Here is an 18277-nt window from a genome sequence, read left to right on the forward strand (position 1 = left end):
GGAGGACAAAAGAAATTGAAAAAATAAGGTGGTTAACCATAGCCCCAGGGGTTTTTTTGTTTGTTTTGCTTTATTATTTTTTTAAATTTTTATTTTATATTAGAGCATAGTTGATTAACATTGTTATGTTAGTTTCAGGTGTACGGCAGAGTGATTCAGTTATACATATACATGTATCTATTCTTTTTCAAATTCTTTTCCCATTTAGGTTATTACAGAATATTGAGCCGCATTCCTTGTGCTATACAATAAGTCCTTGTTGGTTGTCTGTTTTAAATAGAGTAGTGTGTACATGTCAGTCCGAAACTCCCAATCTATCCCTCTCCTCCACCCTTCCCCCCGGTAACCATAAGTTCATTCTCTATGTCTGTGAGTCTGTTTCTGTTTTGTAAATAAGTTCATTTGTATCATTTTTTTTAGATGCCGCATATAAGCTGTATCATCTATTTGTCTTTCTCTGTCTTACTTACTTCACGTAGTATGATAATCTCCAGGTCCATTCATGATGCTACAAATGGCATTATTTCATTTTTTTAAATGGCTGAGTAGTATTCCATTGTATATATGTACCACATCTTCTTTATCCATTCATCTGTCAGTGGACATTTAAGTTGCTTCCATGTCTTGGCTATTGTAAACAACGCTGCGATGAACATTGGGGGTGCATGTATCCTTTTGAACCATGTTTTTCTCCAGATATATGCCCAGGAGTGGGATTGCTGGATCATATGGTAGCTCTATTTTTAGTTTCTTAAGGAACCTCCATAATGTTCTCCATAGTGGCCGTACCAATTTACATTCCTACCAACAGTGTAGGAGGGTTCCCTTTTCTCTACACCCTCTCCAGCATTTATTGTTTGTAGATTTTTTTGATGATGGCCATTCTGACTGGTGTGAGCTGATAACTCATTGTAGTTTTGATTTGCATTTCTTTAATAATTAGAGATGTTAAGCATCTTTTCATGTGCCTCTTGGCCATCTGTATGTCCTCTTTGGAGAAATGTCTATTTAGGTCTTCCGCCCAATTTTTTTTTTTTTTTTTTTTTTTTTTTTTTTTTTTGCGGTACGCGGGCCTCTCACCGTTGTGGCCTCTTCCGTTGCGGAGCACAGGCTCCGGACGAGCAGGCCCAGCGGCCATGGCTCACGGGCCCAGCCACTCCGTGGCACGTGGGATCCTCCCCAACCAGGGCATGAACCCATGTCCCCTGCATCGGCAGGCGGACCCCCAACCACTGCGCCACCAGGGAAGCCCCCGCCCAATTTTTGATTGGGTTGTTTTTTTGATATTGAGCTGCAAGAGCTGTTTGTAAATTTTGGAGACTAATCCCTTGTCAGTCTCATTGTTTGCCAATATTTTCTCCCATTCTGTGGGTTGTCTTTTCATTTTGTTTACAGTTTCCTTTGCTGTGCAAGCCCCAGGTTTTTAAAGGCAGGAGTGTGTTAAAGTTGTGTTCTCCCTAGCTCAGGTGCAGAGCCTTTAGTCATGACTTGAGATACGTTTTTGTCTGTTTAGTCAGGCAATACATAATATGAGGCCCTAAAATAACTATAGTACATTGTGGAAAATGTGAAAAATAAAAGAAACTTGTCCTTGGGGTGCTTAAGTATTATGAGTTTGGGGGTAAAGCATAAGGGCTCCCTGAAATTTGTTTAACTTTAACTTTTACTTGTAAAACAATCTGCTTGTCCACCTTCTTATTTTGAATTATATATTAACATACCTCCTGAGATATGGGAGATAAAACACTTCTCTGCAATGGAAAACTATGAATTTCCTTATCCTCCGCCTTCTTCATCCTCCTTTCAGCACTCACCTTCTAGTAAGTTGACAAGGGGATGCTTCAGAGCTAGTCATTTATAAAAGTAGTTGATGATGCTCTCTGATGTACAATTTAATCGATGCTGGGAACGTCCAAAAATAACATCTCTCTGCTAACCTGTTGATATTAGAAATTCTACCATTAACAATTCATGCTAAGTTTCCTCTTAAATTGGGTCATCCCTAGGCTATTGATTTAATCCCAATCTAACTAACATAATATTTAGTAGTTTTAACAGAAATTTCCAACTATAGGTTCCTCTTTGATCTTGCCCTCCCAGTAGCCCCCTGTTCTCTATTTTCATGTTCTACTATGTTATCCTTTGCTCATGCAACTCCAGCCACATCATCCTTGGTGCTGTTCTTTGAACGTGGTAGACAGCTTCTGCCTCAAGGTCTTGACCTTCAATGCCCTTTCTCCTGTATCTATGGCTTGCTTCCTAACTTCATTCAAGTCTTTACTCTGATTTAACTTTCTCACTGAGCCTTCCTCTGAGCACCCTGTTTAAAATCATAATCCTGAATTCTTTCCCAGGTTTATTTGTCTCTATTGTATTTATCACGATCTGAATACTATATGTTTAACTTTTTTTAATTTGCCTTTCACCACAAGAACGTAAGCTTTATTTGAACACGGATTTTGTTCATTGCTGTGTTTTCCATTTCCTAGCATATACTAGGTGCTCAGTAAATATTTCTTAAAAGCATAAATGAATGAATACAGAATCCTGCAGGATTGAGGCATAAAAAGGAGTGCCTATAGGGAAAGTGAATACCAAACATTCTTAAGATGGTATTTCCCAAAATATGTTAAATTTTATTTCTCCCTCTACAGGAAATACTTGCCTAGGTCCAACTGTGGAAAACTTCTGTTTGCACATTTTGTCATAATTCTGAACTCTTAAAAAAGCTTTCAAATGATATGCATTTAAATAGACCCTAAGTTTCTGAATGACTGACTGGAATTTTTGCTTTTATTTATTGGTAAATTAGTGTAAGCAGTAACCTGGGTGTCAGGGTTCTTGGCTCCAATTTTCAGAATTTTTTTTTTTCTCTGTAAGCTGAGGTATTTGGAAAACATTGTTAACATCAATTCTAGTTAAGATTTTATGAGTCACCTTGTTCTAGCTTAATGAAGTATCTTATTCCAATTCTATTATTTCACTTTTAAACATTGGAAAACTGCTGAGATAGGGGAAATGCAAAATGGGAAGGAAGATATTGGATCATCCAGAAACTTGCAAAATCACAAGTTATTGTTCTGGAAATTACCAGTGTATTCATACAATCTCCCTGCAAAAAAAGATTAGAGGCTTCAAAGCCACATGAGTGTTTAAGCAATAGATCAAGGCTTCTGGATTGGTTCTGTGAGTAAATTGTTATATTTTAACATCAAGATTTTCTAGATGTTTGCCAATAGGAATATTTTTTCTGTGTCTTTGTTTTAGTCCAGGGGATATTTGAATGGTAGTCACACAGACTTTAAAATTTATTTATGATGATGATGGGAGACTTTGCCATTCAAATTGTTAAGTTTTCCTGTTGTAGTGAACTCTGGAGAACTATCATGGCTTAAGCAACATGGAGTTGTTAGACTCCTGAATTCACAGTCCAGTATTTTTAACGCCCTCAGGGGCATCAACAGTCCTAACAGAGTTTGGTTTCAAGGAAACTGTGGATGTAAATTGTAAACTAATGACAGGATATCTCCTTGGGAACATTAATATTACTTACCCTGCTATGAAGAGCAAAGCTCATTTTTTTGTATCCTTAGCACTTGCATAGCATTTGGCTTATATGAGATACTTAATAAATGCTTATCAGTTGTCTTGGAAAATGTTCCAATTGCATTAATTTTTAATTTAGTAACAGAATCTTTTGGTGTTAATTTTAAGGATCAGGACTCTTAAGATTATTTTATTTGAATGAGACTTGAAAGTAGGCATTTTCTTTTATTTCTTCAGTAAGCAAAGATTTATTTACTGCTTACACCTGAGTAGGAGCTGGAACTATAGCAGTTGATAAGAAACAATCCCTACTCTTAAGAAGCTCACATTCTAGGAGACAGATTTGTATATGAATTATAATGTAATATAACAGAAACATATTTATGGTACCCTACTAGCAGAGGGTTTTGTAAAGGGTGTTTGCTGTCTTATCAAATAAGAGTCACTGAGACTGAGACTAGTAGAAAGGAAATGGGGAGGGAGGCATTCCATTTTTGTAGGGCTAGGAGAACTGCTTGGCTGGGGCAAGTGCTTACTAGGTGGATGAAGAGTAGTACAGCACTTGTAGAGAGAAGACTACTTTGAGAATATTTATGAGTTGTTTTGACCAGCGTCTATTTGAGTTCCCTTGAAGTGGACATATCTTAAGGTGTTATCAGATTCCCCTTCAATTTTGAATAACAGATTAAATTAATTTTGTTAAATATTCAGCTTGTAATGTTGATATGGGAAATAATAGGAGATATTTTGGGTGTCGGTATGCTCAAAATTGTCTTTATGCCTAGATATTATATCTTATACAAGAGATATGGCATTGCATTATTAGAGTTCTTTCTTGTCCTCTAAACCAGTAGTTTTCAAGTAGAATTACCTCAGAAGCTGTTTAACACTATTCTTGGACTTCCCTACTTCCAGTTATTTAGATTCAGTAGGTCCAGAGTTGGCTAGGGATTCTGTGATTCTAAAAGACATCCATGTGATTTAGATACACAGCCCAGTTTGGGAATAACTGTTCTAAACTGACACGAGGAGAAAGTGATGCCTGCTGTCATATATTTGTACTGTAATTCAGTAAGAATGAAGTAGAGTCATGTAACAGGAACAATCCCATGAGAGTAGAGAACCCTGACTTCCATAGCAGGGAATGCTAAATCATATAATATAAACAAGTAGCGGCTCCACATTGTGTTCTGAACTTAAATGAATCAAAAAATCTGAAATCACACCACAGAGTGTGCAACTACCACTGTAAATAATAATGAAGCCACAAAGGAAGTGGCATCTAAACCAAGTACGTTATGGTATAAGGATGCTCATGGCTGGAGTCAGTACCGTTGAGGCCATATATAGAGGCAGAGATGGTGACTCAGCCTCTGACTGTTCCCTAACATTTCACAGCATAGTTCAATAGAGTTTACCAGTGACCTACTGTTAATAATAGGGAGATGTATATTTTTATTTTCAGGTTATATAATTATTTTAGAATGGAAAAACATAGGAAACATATTGAGGGTAACATCAAAACTACCACGCATCTTAAAAGTTATCAAAACCTGTAATTCCTGTATTAGACTATCATAGTAAATTCTAGAGCATATGTGGTAGTCATGGCTCTTCTGATTAAGTGTGTTTATTGATAAGGCTTCAAGGTCATTTAGCAGTGAAGTATAGTAACCTAGAGATTCCTTTCCAGAAGCCAGAAAGAGTATGAATGTTCCAACCTCTTCCATCTGTTCATGAGTTAGTTCAATAATAAACAGTGCCTGTTATGTTCCAGATACTACTTAAGGAGTAGGTACAGATACTAGACAATAGTGACACAGATAATAGACAAATAAAATATATATCAAATAGTAATATTTGTTTACAAGAAAACAAAAAGCAAAAATGGAACTATTTTGCTTAAAAAAAAGAAAAAAAAACTTGAGTTTAGGGAGGGGAAGCCTGGGTAAAAGCCTGGATCAGTTCTGTCATTGATGTTTAATCACTGCTTCTTGAATGAATATGCAAAAGACTTTTTTGTCTACAAATTTAATTCACACCCAAAAATGACTTGGTGGTGGGAGAAAGTAATATAATTTTAGGTTCAGAACAAGAGAACTAATAGTTCCTGCTCCAGTTAGGCTCTCTGCAGGAGTCTTGTGTTGAATTTGGGGAGCCCCACTTTTTGAGAGAAGACAGGATAATGACAAATGAGTGAGGAAACCATGTCAAACTAGAATCATGACTGGGACTATTTAGCATGGAGACTCTTTGCAAAGATTTTACAGACATTTCAAATGCTGCCTTGTGGAAGAGAAAAGAAGAAATGTAGTCTTTATCGATTCAGTCAGATGGGTGGCTTGAAGTTACAAGAAACAGTTTTAGAATCTCTTAAAGGAATATCTTTATCTGCAAAACTCTCCATTAAACTTCCCTGTCACTGGAAATGTAGGAAAAGCTACATGAGTATCTCTGTCTTTAAAAATTTGATAAGTAATGTATGTAATAATGCTTTTGGAATAAAAATCTCATGGTATATGACATACCTTTAGTTGTGAATCATAACGAGTAAAACGTAATAGAAAACATCATTAATATCTTAGCGGTATGTCTGTTGCCCAACTTGTTGCATGGTACTTATCACAATTAAACATTTGCTCCAGAGAAATGATAAAAAATTGTATCCCTAATCTTATATTTTGAAGAAAGACGAAGCCTAACATAAGTACTTCAGCTCCAGTTCTAATAAGAAAAAGGAAGTCCATTACCTGATTGACCTTGGGCAAGTAGTGTCTTGTCTTAATTACCTACCTCAGGGGATTGTGAGATAAAATGAGTTTGTATGTGTAAAGCACTTAACTAGTGAGTGTCCAGCCCAGGGTAGTATTGATGAAATAGTGGTAGTTGTTATTTACAGTTAGTAGTTGTAATTTACACTTAGTTTTAAGCTGGCTATCTAGAGGCATTATTTGAGAGATTGATATTCTAATTTAGATGAGTTTTTAATTCCTAATATCTGTGGTTCTGTTTTCCTCACATGTCACCAGCCATTCGTTCTTCACCGAGAAACTCTCTACGTGCCCTTCAAATCACAGCTAAATGTGGTAAGGCCTCACTTATCTGGCATTGTTCAAGGGAAAAGATGTTTGACACAAGTGAGACACCTGATTAACTTCCTAAAATGTAAACTTTTCTTTTAACCATTTCAGTTTTTAAAAACAGATGTATCACATACTTACATGCCTTTTTAAAATGAACATCCTAAACATGACTTTAACTTTTTGTTGCGTCAGTATAATGTGTATGTATCTATTATTAAATAGTCATTTTCATTTGTTTTATTCTTTTCAGGTAGCTGTCATTGTTTTCTGTGGTAAAGCCTTTGTATACACTTTCAGTCACCTTCTAAGTTTCTATGTCTTATTTACTCTGGATTTGGAAACCAGATATTGAAACTTGCTAAGCATTGCATGTTAAAGTGGTAAGATATCTGGAATTTGCTTGAAAATATCCCTTGGAGCCAGGATAGTAGGGAGGAGTTATTCAAGCAGGGTGATTGGTATATTACTCTGCCTTTGTACATGTTTACAAATTTTCATAATTAAAAGTTCTTTAAAACTACCATTTAAAAAAGAATTCTGTTAGATGTGTGTGTATTTAGTTCTTAATTTTTATCTTTATAAGGATTTATAGGAAACTTAATAGTATTTATCTTTGGACAGAAGGACTGAGAGCTAAGGGGGGAGGGATGTTCACTTTTTATTTGTTCTGGTGGAGTTTTATGACCTTTTTTTACCTCCATATGTTGTGTGTGTGTGTGTGTGTGTGTGTTTAATGTGTATCTAGCCAGGAAGAAGTTTCACTTCCTCATCTGTAACTTCAAAGTACTAATAGTATCAGACTTATGGGATTGTAAGGCTGGTATATCTCTGTATTTTAACCCATTTTTTGTTTTACTTTAAATAGGTATTTTAGATGGATAACAATGCGTTCTGTGTGAGGTGCTAAAAGAGCAGTAGAAGGAGCTCTGTAATGGCCGTTTCAAACTTCTGAGAAGTCTTTTTTGATATCCATATCTGGGCTTAAGTGTCTCACTAATTGGCATCGGCACTGTTCTGTTGCCTCTCCCTTTGACGGCTTACTTGCTGCCTGTGCTGTTATAGCTAAGCTAACTCTTCACTGTCTCTCATGCTTTGCTTTCTTTAAATATTCTGCCCTTTCTGTGTTTACCGTTACTGAATAAAACAGATACACGCGCAATGTAAATTCAATTGTAAATCACCACTGACATAAGGGATTCACAATTAAGCATTTCCTGAAGGTAGAAGTATAAATTGGTCCTCTTTAGGGAGGCAATTTGACAAAGTCTATCATAATTTAAAATGTATATGCCCTTTGTCATAACAAGGAATTCATCCTAAAGTTATACTTACATGTTCAAAGATGTATGAAGAAACTGAATGGTGTTTGAGTGGAAGAGAAAAAGGAGTTTGGGGTAGGAGGCAGACTTAACTTTTATTTTATGGCTTTTGAAATTCTTTTCCTTTACCTTATATAGTTTACTACTTTTTATATTAAAGAGAAAAACTAGGATAAGAAGAGCCTATTACCACCTGTGGGTAAGATAGAATTTACAGGTTCTTATTCCTAATGGATTTTCCAGATTATATTTTTTCTTCAAGGGACAGCAATGCTGACAGTAGGCTTTTTCATTGCTCAGCCTGACATTGTGTTAGATTTTGACAACCCTAACCTAATCATTTGATAATTGAGTCCATTTCTGATAGTAGGAATTTTTATAATTTCATTGCATAAATGTGTGTCTATATCTATTGCATAAATGCATTTATCCTTCCTGACCAGTATTCCCTACATACGCCCCCATCCTTAACCCCACCTCCATTACCTGTTGACCACCTATTTTTTCTCCATGCTCATGTACTTTATGTGTGTGTGTATGTATGTATATCAATAAACACACTGACATGAGACACACACAGAAAATGATTTTTTTTTTTGGTTGTAGTTTTTCTTTTCAAACCTCATCATACTCATATGATTGCATTTTCCTTTTTTTTAATTTAATGCTACAATGCGCAAATCCCGTCAAGTCACCCGATACAACTCTAATTTACACTTTTTAGGGATTGCATTGTGTTAATTGATCAAAGTATATTGTGGTTTATTCAGCCATTCCTGTATTGATTGAAACAACTCTGTTTATAGCGTCAAGAAATTAGAAAATAAGTGACAATAAATATCTTTGTGTATACTACGTGTGATTACTTTTGTTTCAATGTGATAGATTCCCAGGAGTAGGACTACTAGGTTAAAGGTGTAAGTACTTTAAATTTTAATATATGTTGCAAGATTTCTTTCCAAAAGGACTTTTCACTTAGACCAGTGAAATATTACAGTACCCTTTGAAGAGATATTATCAATCTTTTAAATTTTTGCCAAAGTGATATCTCATTGTTAAACTAATTGTTATTTCCCTGACTTCTAGTAAGTTTGAGTGTTTTTATAAACTTAACAACTTGCATCTGCTTTTTCTCTACATGTCAAATATTTTTTCTGATTTAATTCCTTAGTTTATGATTTTTTCATAATAGGAAATTTTAAACTCTTTATGTTTGTCTTAAGTTTCTGTTCTTTGTTAAGAATGCTTAGAAGACATGTCGTCTTCTAAATTTTGTTGTAGAATGTATTTCTGTGATTTATTTTTTACATTTGTCTTTACTGCACCTGGAATTTAATTTTTTATGTATATAATGTAAGATAAAGATCTAATGTTTTTTGCTAGATGATAAGTTTTGTGAGGATTATTTTAAAAAATAATTTATCCTATCTTCTTGAAATGAAATTTAACCTTTGGCTTGCACATATTCTTATATGTGCTGGAATCATTATTTAAGTTCTTTATTCTGTTCCACTCATCTGTGTGTCTGTTCCTATGCCAGTACTGTACTGATTTGATTAGTGTCTTTTGAATATATTCTGAAACCTGGCCAGTGAAGTCCACTTCTGGTTTTCTCCTTTTGTTTAATTTTCTTGGTGGTTCTTGGACTTCCTGCGTTATAATTTTAAAGTCCTATTTCTAAATTAAAAAAAATATTCTGGGCTTTTTTCTCAAGACAGTTATTTATAAACATTGGGGAAATGTTACTACTGTGAATGAAATATTTTTCCCATTTTCTAGGTGTCTCCTTCTAAATTAGTGAAAAATTTTTAAATTAATTTTAAGTGTTGTATCATACCTCTCCTTAATAATCTATTTTACTAACTTCAGCTTTCTTCTACTAGAATAACTTACATATTTTAAGTATTCCATCCAATCATTATCAAAAAGATATATATATTTCTCTTTCATTCCAATATTTATGCCAGTTAATTAATTTTTATGTCTTACTGGTTTCCTATAATCTGCAAATCAGTGTTGAATTATAAAGGGTTCAGTGGGCTTCCTGCTCTAATTTCTAATTTTATTAATTTGATTTATTGACTGAGCAATAACATTCATATGGTTAAAATAATAAAGTTTTCTGGGAACAATCTCCTTCCCATCCCTTCCCTAATCTGTCCGGTTCCCACCCTGTACTCAAAGTAACCACCATTATTGGATCTCTTCCACGGATCATCAAATTTACATGTAGAAGCAAGTTCTTTATATATATGAAAACATACACATATGTATAATATTCAATATATATATTTATTGTGTGTGCATACAGTCTTAATTTTATTTGAAATGGTTTTAGTGTTTTGCTACTTAGGACACTTGCAATTGTTCTTCTTTCCAAAAGTGCTTAATTTTTTAGTATTCTTTTCCATAGAGCTTTTATTAAAAGTGGCTGCTGAATTTTACCAAATGCCTTGTTAGCATCCATTGATAAAATCTTGTGATTTTTTTTCTCCTTAATTTGTTGATATATTGAATTGTGTTGATTCCTAAAAATGAACCATTCTTGCATTCCTGCAATAAATTATGATAGTATATTATTTTTGATATGTGGCTAGACTCTATTGTCTGATTTGATTCTTTTTTCCTTTGAATTTTTACATTTAACTTCTAAGTGAAATTGGTTTATGGTGTTTTGTGTGCTACATACTATTAGATTTGGTACTGTTATTCTGACTTCATAAAATGAAACATTCTTGGTATTTTTCTATGGTTTATTATTATTAGAACTATGTTTATTTTAAGATTAAGAATCTGCTGGGAACCCAACAGTTCTCAATGTCTTTGTCTATAGTAGATTTCTTCTTTTTTTTTAATTTTTAAATTTTATTTTATTTATTTATTTATACAGCAGGTTCTTATTAGTCATCAATTTTATACACATCAGTGTATACATGTCAATCCCAGTCACCCAATTCAGCACACCACCATCCCCACCCCCCTGCGGCTTTCCCCCTTTGGTGTCCATACATTTGTTCTCTACATCTGTGTCTCATTTCTGCCCTGCAAACCGGTTCACCTGTACCATTTTTCTAGGTTCCACATACATATGTTAATATACGATACTTGTTTTTCTCTTTCTGACTTACTTCACTCTGTATGACAGTCTCTAGATCCATCCATGTCTCAACAGATGACCCAATTTTGTTCCTTTTTATGGCTGAGTAATATTCCATTGTATATATATCCCACATCTTCTTTATCCATTTGTCTGTCGATGGGCATTTAGGTTGCTTCCATGACCTGGCTGTTGTAAATAGTGCTGCAATGAACATTGGGGTACATGTATCTTTTTGAATTATGGTTTTCTCTGGATATATGCCTAGTAGTGGGATTGCTGGGTCATATGGTAATTCTGTTTTTAGTTTTCTGAGGAACCTCCATACTGTTCTCCATAGTGGCTGTATCACTTTACATTCCCACCCACAGTGCAAGAGGGTTCCCTTTTCTCCACACCCTCTCGAGCATTTGTTGTTTGTAGATTTTCTGAACATGCCCATTCTAACTGGTGTGAGGTGATACCTTACTGTAGTTTTGATTTGTATTTCTCTAATAATTAATGATGTTGAGCAGCTTTTCATGTGCTTCTTGGCCATCTGTATGACTTCTTTGGAGAAATGTCTATTTAGGTCTTCTGCCCATTTTTGGATTGGGTTGTTTGTTTCTTTAATATTGAGCTGCATGAGCTGTTTATATATTTTGGAGATTAATCCTTTGTCCGTTGATTCATTTGCAAATATTTTCTCCCATTCTGAGGGTTGTCTTTTTGTCTTGTTTATGGTTTCCTTTGCTGTGCAAAAGCTTTTAAGTTTCATTAGGTCCCATTTGTTTATTTTTGTTTTTATTTCCATTACTCTAGGAGGTGGATCAAAAAAGACCTTGCTGTGATTTATGTCAAAGAGTGTTCTTCCTATGTTTTCCTCTAAGAGTTTTATAGTGTCCAGTCTTACATTTAGGTCTCTAATCCGTTTTGAGTTTATTTTTGTGTATGGTGTTAGGGAGTGTTCTAATTTCATTCTTTTACATGTAGCTGTCCAGTTTTCCCAGCACCACTTATTGAAGAGACTGTCTTTTCTCCATTGTATATCCTTGCCTCCTCTGTCATAGATTAGTTGACCATAGGTGCATGCATTTATCTCTGGGCTTTCTATCTTGTTCCATTGATCTATGTGTTTCTGTTTTTGTGCCAGTACCTTATTGTCTTGATTTCTGTAGCTTTGTAGTATAGTCTGAAGTCAGGGAGTCTGATTCCTCCAGCTCCATTTTTTTCCCTCAAGACTGCTTTGGGTACTCGGGGTCTTTTGTGTCTCTATACAAATTTAAAATTTTTTGTTATAGTTCTGTGAAAAATGCCATTGTTAATTTGATAGGGATTGCATTGAATCTGTAGATTGCTTTGGGGAGTGTAGTCATTTTCACAATATTAATTCTTCCAATCCAAGAACATGGTATATATCTCCATCTGTTGGTATCATCTTTAATTTCTTTCATCAGTGTCTTATAGTTTTCTACATACAGGTATTTTTTCTTCCTAGGTAGGTTTATTCCTAGGTATTTTATTCTTTTTGTTGCAGTGGTAAATGGGAGTGTTTCCTTACTTTCTCTTTCAGATTTTTCATCGTTAGTGTATAGGAATGCAAGAGATTTCTGTGCATTAATTTTGTATCCTGCAACTTTACCAAATTCATTGATTAGCTGTAGTAATTTTCTGGTGGCATCTTTAGGATTCTCTATGTATAGTATCATGTCATCTGCAGTGACAGTTTTACTTCTTCTTTTCCAATTTGTATTCCTTTTATTTCTTTTTCTTCTCTGATTTCCCTGGCTAGGACTTCCAAAACTATGTTGAATAATAGTGGTGAAGAGTGGACATCCTTGTCTTGTTCCTGATCTTAGAGGAAATGCTTTCAGTTTTTCACCTTTGAGAATGATGTTTGCTGTGGGTTTGTCATATATGGCCCTTATTATGTTGAGGTAGGTTCCCTCTATGCCCCCTTTCTGGAGAGTTTTTATCATAAATGGGTGTTGAATTTTGTCAAAAGCTTTTTCTGCATCTGTTGAGATAATCATATGGTTTTTATTCTTCAGTTTGTTAATATGGTGTATCACATGGATTGATTTGCGTATATTGAAGAATCCTTGCATCCCTGGGGTAAATCCCACTTGATCATGGTGTATGATCCTTTTAATGTGTTGTTGGATTCTGTTTGCTAGTATTTTGTTGAGGATTTTTGCATCTATATTCATCAGTGATATTGGTCTGTAATTTTCTTTTTTTGTAGTATGTTTGTCTGGTTTTGGTATCAGGGTGATGGTGGCCTCATAGAATGAGTTTGGGAGTGTTCCTTCCCCTGCAATTTTTTGGAAGAGTTTGAGAAGGATGGGTGTTAGCTCTTCTCTAAATGTTTGATAGAATTCACCTGTGAAGCCATCTGGTCCTGGACTTTTGTTTGTTGGAAGATTTTAAATCACAGTTTCAATTTCATTACTTGTGATTGGTCTGCTCATAGTCTCTGTTTCTTCCTGGTTCAGTCTTCGAAGGTTATACCTTTCTAAAAATTTGTCAGTTTCTTCCAGGTTGTCCATTTTATGGGCATAGAGTTGCTTGTAGTAGTCTCTTAGGATCCTTTGTATTTCTGTGGTGTCTGATGTAACTTCTCCTTTTTCATTTCTAATTTTATTGATTTGAGTCTTCTCCCTCTTTTTCTTGATGAGTCTGGCTAATGGTTTATCAATTTTGTTTATCTTCTCAAAGAACCAGCTTTTAGTTTTATTGATCTTTGCTACTGTTTTCTTTGTTTCTATTTCATTTATTTCTGCTCTGATCTTTATGATTTCTTTCCTTCTGCTAACTTAGGGTTTTGTTTGTTCTTCTTTCTCTAGTTCCTTTAGGTGTAAGGTTAGATTGTTTATTTGAGGTTTTTCTTGTTTCTTGAGGTAAGCTTGTATAGCTATAAACTTCCCTCTTAGAACTGCTTTTGCTGCATCCCATAAGTTTTGGATCGTTGTGTTTTCATTGTCATTTGTCTCTAGGTATGTTTTGATTTCCTCTTTGATTTCTTCAGTGATCTCTTGGTTATTTAGTAACATATTGTTTAGCCTCCATGTGTTTGTGTTTTTTACGTTTTTTTCCATGTAATTCATTTCTAATCTCATAGCGTTGTGGTCAGAAAAGATGCCTGATATGATTTCAATTTTCTTAAATTTACTGAGGCTTGATTTGTGACCCAAGATGTGATCTGTCCTGGAGAATGTTCTGTGCACACTTGAGAAGAAAGTGTAATCTGCTGTTTTTGGATGGAATGTCCTATAAATATCAATTAAATCTATCTGGTCTGTTGTGTCATTTAAAGCTTCTGTTTCCTTATTTATTTTCATTTTGGATGATTTGTCCATTGGTGTAAGTGAGGTGTTAAAGTCCCCCACTATTATGGTGTTACTGTTGATTTCCTCTTTTATAGCTGTTAGCAGTTGCCTTATGTATTGAGGTGCTCCTATGTTGGGTGCATATATATTTATAATTGTTATATCTTCTTCTTGGATTGATCTCTTGATCATTATGTAGTGTCCATCCTTGTCTCTTGTAACATTCTTTATTTTAAAGTCTATTTTATCTCATATGAGTATTGCTACTCCAGCTTTCTTCTGATTTCCATTTGCATGGAATATCTTTTTCCATCCCCTCACTTTCAGTCTGTATGTGTCCCTAGGTGTGAAGTGGGTCTCTTGTAGACAGCATATATATGGGTCTTGTTTTTGTATCCATTCAGCAAGCCTGCGTCTTTTTGTTGGAGCATTTAATCCATTCACGTTTAAGGTAATTATCGATAGGTATGTTCCTATGACCATTTTCTTAATTGTTTTGCGTTTGTTTTTGTAGGTCTTTTTCTTCTCTTATGTTTCCCACTTATAGAAGTTCCTTTAGCATTTGTTGTAGAGCTGGTTTGGTGGTGCTGAATTCTCTTAGCTTTTGCTTGTCTGTAAAGCTTTTGATTTCTCCATCAGATCTGAATGAGATCCTTGCTGGGTAGAGTAATCTTGGTTGTAACTTCTTCCCTTTCATCATTTTAAGTATCTCATGCCACTCCTTCTGGCTTGTAGAGTTTCTGCTGAGAAATCAGCTGTTAACCTTATGGGAGTTCCCTTGTATGTTATTTGTCGTTTTTCCCTTGCTGCTTTCAATAATTTGTCTTTGTCTTTAATTTTTGCCAATTTGATTACTGTGTGTCTCGGTGTGTTTCTCCTTGTGTTCATCCTGTATGGGACTCGCTGTGCTTCCTGGACTTGGGTGGCTATTTCCTTTCCCATGTTAGGGAAGTTTTCGACTATAATCTCTTCAAATATTTTCTCAGGTCCTTTCTCTCTCTCTTCTCCTTCTGGGACCCCTATAATGTGAATGTTGTTGCATTTAATGTTGTCCCAGAGGTCTCTTAGGCTGCCTTCATTTCTTTTCATTCTTTTTTCTTTATTCTGGTCCGCAGCAGTGATTTCCACCATTCTGTGTTCCATGTCACTTATCCGTTCTTCTGCCTCAGTTATTCTGCTATTGATTCCTTCTAGTATAGTTTTCATTTCAGTTATTGTATTGTTCATCTCTGTTTGTGTGTTCTTTAATTCTTCTAGGTCTTTGTCGAACATTTCTTGCATCTTCTCGATCTTTGCCTCCATTCTTTTTCTGAGGTCCTGGATCATCTTCACTATCATTATTCTGAATTCTTTTTCTGGAAGGTTGCCTATCTCCACTTCATTTAGTTGTTTTTCTGGGGTTTTATCTTGTTCCTTCATCCGGTACATAGCCCTCTGCCTTTTCATCTTGTCTGTCTTACTGTGAATGTGGTTTTTGTTCCACAGGCTGCAGGATTGTAGTTCTTCTTGCTTCTGCTGTCTGCCCTCTGGTGGATGAGGCTATGTAAGAGGCTTGAGCAAGTTTCCTGATGGGAGGGACTGTTGGTGGGTAGATCTGGGTGTTGCTCTGGTGGGCAGAGCTCAGTAAAACTTTAATCTGCTTGACTGTTGATGGGTGGAGCTGGGTTCCCTCCCTGTTGGTTGTTTGGCCTGAGGCAACCCATCACTGGATCCTACCTGGGCTCTTTGGTGGGGCTAATGACAGACTCTGGGAGGGCTCATGCCAAGGAGTACTTTCCAAAACTTCTGCTGTCAGTGTCCTTGTCCCCACTGTGAGCCACAGCCACCCCTCACCTCTGCAGGAGACCCTCCAACACTAACAGGTAGGTCTGGTTCAGCCTCCCCTGGGGTCACTGCTCCTTCCCCTGGGTCCCGATGCGCACACTACTTTGTGTGTGCCCTCCAAGAGTGGAGTCTCTGTTTTCCCCAGTCCTGTCCAAGTCCTGCAATCAAATACTGTAAGGTCGGTTCTTAACAAACTGCATCGCAAAACAGAGGAAAGCTTCAAGTGAGCTTTATTAGGGGGCACTCCCGGGCGAGGTTCACTGGTCCGAGAGAAAGGGGCCAGAGAAGTCGCACCCGGGCAAGGGTTGGGCAAGATTTTATAGGGGAAGAAGGGAAAGGAGTGTGGTGAATCTGGGAGGGCGCAGGATATTCCTTATTTGGTGGTCTCTTCGGGTATTGTGGCAATATCTGGTGCCGGTTACATCAGTGTTGGGACCGCTAGTCCTGCCCCTCGAAAGGCGAGAAGGCTGGGCCGGGTGGAAGGTCCCCAGGTCAGTTCCTGGAACTGGGTGGTCCGGAAAGTCTCCAGGTCAGTTTCTGGAGCTGGGTGGTCTGGAGAGTTTCGGTCTGATGCAACCTGTGAATCTGATTGCGTTCCCCTGCCTCGGGCCAGTTGGCCTTACAAATACCACTAGGCTTCAAAGTCTGGTTCTCTAGCAATTCCTCCTCCCGTTGCTGGACCCCCAGGTTGGGAAGCCTGACGTGGGGCTCAGAACCTTCACTCCTCCAGTTGGTGGACTTCTGTGGTATAAGTGTTCTCCAGTCTGTGAGTCACCCACCAGCAGTTATGGGATTTGATTTTACTGTGATTGCACCCTTCCTACCATCTCGTTGTGGCTTCTCCTTTGTCTTTGGTTGTGGTGTATCTTTTTTGGTGAGTTCCAGTGTCTTCCTGTCGATGATTGTTCAGGAGCTAGTTGTGATTCTGGTGTTCTCACAAGAGGGAGTGAAAGCAGGTCCTTCTACTCTGCCATCTTAGTTCCTCCTCCTCTAGTAGATTTTTAATTACCTTTAATTCATGCAATTTGGTTCTACTCAATTCATTTCTCGGGTCAATTTTGATATTTTCTGTCTTACTGGGAAAACATTTCTCTCTTTGGTTTTTAAATGAATTGCCAAGAAATTGCATTTGTATTTTCTTAGCTTTGTCTTATATTCTTAATTCTCTACTATACTTATGATTTCTCTTTTCATTTTGACTATCGTGAGTTTTCACTCTTTTTTTTTTCACCCCCTTATTAGACTCTCTGAGTGATTCTTTAATCATGTTTCAGAGAGCTAGCTTTTGGACTTATTTATGCTTTCTATAACTTCTCTATATTAATGTCAAATAGTATCTCTTAGTTCCTTCTTCCTAGTTCATTTTGATACAGTTTGTATCTTTTCTAATTTCTTATTTACTGGGTGTCCCCCCCGCCCCTGCCTTTTAAAAATATTAAAAGCTATTAAGGCCATAAATTTACTTCTGAATACAAATTTTGCTAGATCACCTGGGTTTTTATTATGATTATTAAATCATAGCTATTTTTTGTTGTAGCTTACTATGTAGATCATTATTTCTCTTTTGATTTCTTCTTTGATCCAAAGATTATCTAGATCATCTCATCATTTATAACAAAATATTTTTGGTACCTTTTCCTAAATTTTTTGTGTTACATATCTGTGAAATTAGTTTATTGTTAATATAATTTGTTTTTTGTGTTTTGCAACTATATTTGTGTCTTCTACAAGGTATACTGAAATAACTCAGTATACTTGTATCTTTTTTTTTAATTTTTTAATTTTATTTTTTTATACAGCAGGTCCTTATTAGTCATGAATTTTATACACGTCAGTGAGTGTATTTGTATGTTTAAAAATAAAATTATTAAAGTTCTAATAAGTTTTGCTTTATTACCTGCTATGTTATTTGGTATATACAAGTTTATAACTCATATTGGTCATAAACTATATATTTTACAATTGTTTAATCTTTATCCTACTCGATACGTTGTTTTAATATAAATTTATTTAATTAATTTACGTACTTGGCTGCGTTGGGTCCTCGTTGCTGCGTGCGGGCTTTTTCTAGTTGCAGCAAGCAGGGGCTACTCTTTGTTT

The 18277-nt window shown here is 36.0% G+C and overlaps 1 protein-coding gene across 9 annotated transcripts in view; it reads left to right on the forward strand.

The window, feature by feature from the left end:
* The window catches only part of HMBOX1 (homeobox containing 1), a 177182-nt gene that overhangs the window by 61859 nt on the left and 97046 nt on the right, over nt 1-18277 (forward strand). Inside the window, exon 2 of one of the 9 annotated variants that reach the window (XM_082617673.1) lies at nt 6576-6632. The exons of 7 other annotated variants lie outside the window; for them this stretch is intronic. The gene's annotated coding sequence lies outside the window, so the exon portion shown is untranslated. Of the gene's footprint in view, nt 1-6575; nt 6633-6659; nt 6712-18277 lie in introns of those variants that run through there. One more of the 9 variants, XM_082617675.1, reaches the window with a different exon arrangement.

The sequence above is a fragment of the Mesoplodon mirus genome (genome assembly GCF_964341445.2).
Source record: "Mesoplodon mirus genome assembly, chromosome: 1".
Lineage (NCBI taxonomy): Eukaryota > Metazoa > Chordata > Mammalia > Artiodactyla > Ziphiidae > Mesoplodon > Mesoplodon mirus.